The sequence below is a fragment of the Cynocephalus volans genome, chromosome 1 (genome assembly GCF_027409185.1).
Source record: "Cynocephalus volans isolate mCynVol1 chromosome 1, mCynVol1.pri, whole genome shotgun sequence".
Classification (NCBI taxonomy): domain Eukaryota; kingdom Metazoa; phylum Chordata; class Mammalia; order Dermoptera; family Cynocephalidae; genus Cynocephalus; species Cynocephalus volans.
In genome coordinates, this window is record NC_084460.1 from 103,317,715 (window position 1) to 103,323,792 (window position 6,078).

A 6,078-nucleotide genomic window follows, 5' to 3' on the forward strand; every position below is an offset into this window, starting at 1 on the left:
TGATTTAATAAAATGTGCTAATGCCTTGAGTATTTTACAACACACAAATTCAATGAGATCTATTCACTTCATTCAGAAACATTTTTTTGTGCTCAGACAAGAATTTTTCCCACAAAAAGTGTGTGTGTCTTGCATCCCAATTAAACAAAACATAACAGCATCTTACAGCCTATAATCTACTTTTTAAAATGATTATTTAAATTCAAAAGCACACTGCATACAGTAAACTAGAGTGCTTCAAGGGCCACATCTCAATAATATATTGTATATATAAATTGATTATATTGTAAGAGTATTTTATACATGAAACACCCAAAAGATTAATGAGTATATTCTTTTTAATATGTGTTTATTTCCAGAAGCAGTTATGGTCCTGCTAAGCCAGCCTTTCGCAAAATTTGAAGAGAAGATAAATATTAAAATACGTCAATAAAATTGTGAGCTCAGACCAGTCCCAGGCTAACTCCAGTGATAGGCGGAAGGAGTAGTGTGGGCAGCTAGGTCAATTCTACTGCAAGCCCAAGAGCTAACAATACTCTGCAGTAGTTCAAGAAGTCCCTGGCAGATTATGTGCAGAATGACAAATGCAAAACCCACAGTCATCGAAAATCAGCATCAAAATAACACCTCAATGCTGAATATTTACCTTCTTCCCTTAGTCTCCAACTTATAACCAAACAATATTCAGACAAGACTCAGAAACTGTTTTATTAAATTGGACACAAAATGCTTGTTATAATAACATCAAGCCTTTATCAGAAATTAGTACATAAGTGAGGATACACAGCCAAATTGAGCCATCAACACAAGCAGTGTAAATTTTAAATAACTTTCAGATTTCTATATTCAATATGCTGAAGAAAATAAAACCAAAAGAGCAATTTCAGTTTCACAATTCACAGTTGATTGGTTTTAATCCCATGACACGTTTGTCATTTCTGAAGACCCAGAACATAGATTTCCAAAGCAGTGACTGGCACTTTGCCCCAATAGCATACACAGATCTTAAACTTTAGACATTGAGAAAATATTTTAGGAAACAATCCCAATTTCACACAGTTTTGACTGGCAATTTTTAGCTATATCCTTTACCAAAGATACGGCTCTAGTGAAATAGCAAAAGCAGTTTTAAAAGTTTGCCACGCCATTAAATGAAGGGTTCTAAAATTTCCCTTGGTTTTCCATGATTTTATTCCCTAATTTAAAATAATAACTGCATTAAAATACAACTTTAACAGTGAAAGCAAAATCAGATTTGCTTCTGGATCTAGAGCATACATCCAAGAGAGGCAACTTATTGTCCTAGCAGATACATGGAATGCTTTAAAGCAGAGTCTGACATACTCTAGTAAGGCATTTCAAAGCAGACACACCATACCCAAACAAAATCATTATGGCCAGCTGAAGATATCACAAAGTAAACACCAATTAACACATAATCAACATGAAATTCTTACTAAATGACACACTGATTTACAAAACCACAGAAAGGTACTCAGGTACCAAAAGAAGGCAAAACAATGACCAGCCACTCTGATAGCATATTGTTCCCATACACACCAGATTTGCAGAGTAGAAATAAAATTCTTTATATGTGCTTTTCCCTGGGATAATATCACTCATCCTGACACATGGAGTTACTTTTCTTTAAAAAATATATCATGTACAGAATACACATGTAATCAGTGATACAGAACATTTATTTCACTAGTGAGGGGGTCACTTAAGCACTTACATAGAAAGATTCATGAGTGAATCATGAAGGTCATTTAAACACAAAAAGAAATCTGATAAATGCTGCATTATTAGTATTCAACAGTGCAGTGAGATTTTTAGCAATTGCACTGAGCTTAATTAAGAACTATGACCATGAGAATCTTTAAGTTCAAAGAATCGTGAAATCTCTAAAAATAAAAGTCTAATCAGTAAAAATACGTATTTTCCTTTTAAGGGTGCAAAGGAAATGTTTCACTTATTTTGGAAAACATGAATCTTATCAAATAAGCATAAGAAAATGAATCAGGAACTTCTAAGTTTCAATTTTGATTTAGTTCTACCCATCAAATCTTCATGACCTGCAGCAAATCACTTAAATTCTTCAGATTTTATCCACAAAAAATGGGCACAAAAATAAAGGCATTCAAAAAATTTTCTAAACATTACTAGAGTAACGCTAACAATGGTTACTAAGGCTCACAATTTCAACAACTCACTGTACAGTACAATCATTTTTAATTCTGCTAATTATAGCTAGAGGAGGAATGGGCGATTATAATTCTCAGAGAATTCAAATTCTTTTGATAAATTAATAGTTTCAACTTCCTAAACTACTATCTGTCCCTCTAGAACAGCTAATCATACATGAGCTTGACCCTTTACACCCCTCTCCTGGTGGAGCAGCTGAGAGTAGTGAAAGGAGATGCGGCAACAGGGAGAAAAGCAGCGATGGGAATGAGGCATAGGCTGGCTTCATAACCCCCAATCAGTAATTTACAGTTTTTTGAAGAAGCTGCATAGTTCAGCAAAAAAATACATCACTAGAAGAAGGGTGAGGAAAACATTCTTATCTTGAAACTTTAAAGTTTATGACAATTAAGCATTTTAAATGACCAACTCTAGAAAACTTCAGTTTGAAAATGGGTTGTCTTCCATCACTCTGAGCACACACAAAAACAGAAACTACAAGATTAAATCCAAAAGAAAAATAAATACATTAGTTGGCTCAGGTTATCAACTTCCTACACTGCTTTCAAACAGATATTAATATTTAAACAAGTATTAAACCCTAGTTAATGACACCTACATTGAAGTGTTCAGGGTAAGTGTATTGTCTGAAATTTACATTGAAACGTAGAAGAATAAAACCCAATGAGTTGATGGATAGAGAGAGAGAGAGAGAGAGAGTTATATGGTAATACAAGCATAATAAAATGTTGATGGTAGAATCTAGTGATAGGTATATTGTAAAGTTTTTCCAACTTTGACATATGTTTGAAGTTTTTCATAATAAAATGTTGAGGAAAATGTTAATATTTCTATAATAAAATTAACTTAGCAGTATGTTTTAAAGATTCTAAGTACTCAGGCAATTTAGAATTTTAATTAATTGAAGTAGGGAAATTTTTGCTTTAAAAGGCCTCAAACCACAAAAAATTTAAAAAAAAAAAAAATTAAAAGGCCTCAAACCTGATTTGTGAAGATGCCTCTCAATGCAGAGACGAACTAACAAAATTTATAATTATTGCACCAGACAGTCTCTTCATACACTTTATTTGCAAATACATAATTCTGTCCTTTCTACTGGAAAGACAAATTTGAAAAAGACCACTGGAATAAACAATTTCTCTAAACGTCAGTGCAAGCTCTTCCAATCCACTATACTACCATTCACTAAATATAAACACTATACAGATCAAGGTGAAAAATGTTCTATGGCTATTGCCAGCCTGGGACAACTGGATTCATTTTCAATGTGTATAGTTTCTGATCAATAATCATAACAGTTTTACTTGATATCAAATTAAGACTGCATTAAGAAAAAAAAAAAAAAGATGTAGAATGGAATTCACAGAATTCACACTCACCTTTGCTATTCCAAGCTCCTGTTTTATGAATTTTGATTAATGGCAATAATTTTGTTATCTCTTATCTCTGTGAAATGCTAACACTTGTTAAAGGCACTCATATTCTGGGCTTAACAGAGAGAGGGTCACATGGGACCATAAGCCAGTACTGTTTTTGGTAGCTACCCAGGAAGGGAGTTAACAAATAAATGTTCTTCCCTTTCATAATGGGAAGAAAAGCCAAACAGATAGCAGTAGAAATGTCTTATGAGAAGCTGTTTACATAGCTCTTTTCCATTTGGCTAGATTGACAGTAATAGCTGACAGTGGTAGGGGTTCCCCCGCCAAGAAACCAAAAACAACAACAAAATACTTTTTTGTTATATACGAAACTCCTGAGCAATGACTTGGCTAGTAAGAAAAAATAGTTGGTAAGATGGAATTTTTTTAAACATCTGTTCAAACACCTACATTAAACTTTTGCCTATACTGACAAAATATTTCTCAATTTATTTCTAAAGTAGCTCTATTGTCCTTAGTACATGTCTCACCAAGTTCTTTAGATAGTACTAAGTTCTGACATTGAGGAGACAAAATAGGTTAGGTTCCAAATCCACCATTCCTAGGCCTCTCTGCAGAGAACACTATGTCAAACAGTTACATGTCTCCTCTGACACAAACAAGATTTATTTTACATAGGTCACTGGACAGTCCTCAAACTGTGGTTGCTTGTAGTCCCAGACAACTCAGGAATGAAAGAATCATAAACCCCCAGCAATCCTTAGAACCTATCTACAGAGGAAGATTTAGCCAGATATATACATATACGTATACGTATGTATTTCTCCTTTACCCCGTTCAAACTGTAGATAGGCAAGTATACAGTTCTGTATACAGAACAAGCATATAGTCCTGTAAAACGAGCATATAGTTCTGTAGAACAGCTTTGTAAAATGGGGTGGAAGATCTCATGCTTCCAATTAACCTTTTAAGTCAGAAAGATATGAGGATAATTTCAATAGCCATGGTTCTTCTTTCATCCTTAGAGTTTTAAAAATCCTAAATGTTTTTCTAAGATTACCAACTAATTAAAAAGGGAAATGGTGAGCAAGAGTTGGGGAGGGAACTTCTTCAAAATGATGGGGAGAGAGGGAGGGAGGAAGAGGAACGAATAAAGGGTCATGAAAATCAACTACAATGTATATTGAGAAGTTAAAATTTTTTTTTAAATGACAGTATAAACAAATCATTTGCCTTGCAGAATTCAGCGTGATAAGAGACAAGCAGACAAATGTAATAAACAACATGCACATATTTACAAGTTGCAGGACATGATATACAAAGTCAAGACCAACAAAGTATTTTCTCTTCAGTGCGGGGTCAAAGGGTTACTGGGCACACTCAGTTCGGTAATTGAACTGTTTTTAAAAACCATTTTGAAGGCATATGCAATCCAATCTTTTAATTGGAACATAGAATTTTATTTATCTTTACAACTTCTTGCTCTCAGTATCTTAGAAGAGCTTCTAATTGTTATCTTCTCACATCGATTTTTAATGACAACTTTACACAAAGATATTCACAGAGAAAAGAGACTTTGATGCTATGAGTTCTTATGAATGATTTTTATGACTAAAGATATTTTGTTGTTTAGGCTTCTGTCCATCCTTGTATACAGCATATAAAATGATACTAACATTATTCCTGGGGAGCACAGGATACAAATCCTAAAGCACATTACAGAAAAGGACTAGACTACACAAAATGAAACCAACTGACTCACTGACTCAGAAGCAACAGCCTGCTTAGGGAAAAAACACTGTCAACACAAAATGCATGAATATAAGAAATTCTATCATGCAGAGATGTATCTATTTAGGCATTTCCTGCCTAACTACCTCTGTCACCCTTTGTTTCACCTATGGAACACAGGAGAACACTGCAAGGTAACAAGCTCCAAACACAACCTACTGTCACAGAGATTTGTGGTTTTTTTCAGATGTGCATGTAAGCTCTATAAATGATCATGGAAGTTATTCCTCAACTCCCTGGAGTTTAGAAATTAAGAAGAAAATTGAGTTACTGTAGGCAATATGGTACTAAAGTGTCATATAAAATAAACATAGTTCTTTTTTAGTGCAAAGAAATATAGCAAGTAAAAAATAACACTATAAATCTAACTTCATTTTTTAAAAGAAAATGCGCTTATGCATTCATAACATCCATTAAGGGCACTGGGAAACTGGAAACCTGAATACACAAGGCTTGAAAAAATATCAAGCCCTTAAGTCCACTGCTTTTTGTATGTATATAATGAAAGTGTTAAGTGGGGAGAGTGGGGGAAACCTTTCCTTTAATTTTATTTCCAAAGGAAAAACCAAAAGTAGACAAATGCCACCTTTACAAAATGTAAATTCCTATCCACAATCTTTTTATGTTATCAGAAAGAAGGATTCAATGAAATGTTTTCTATGGTATCACATAAAACTGTTTTATATATGGGAGTATGTGTATA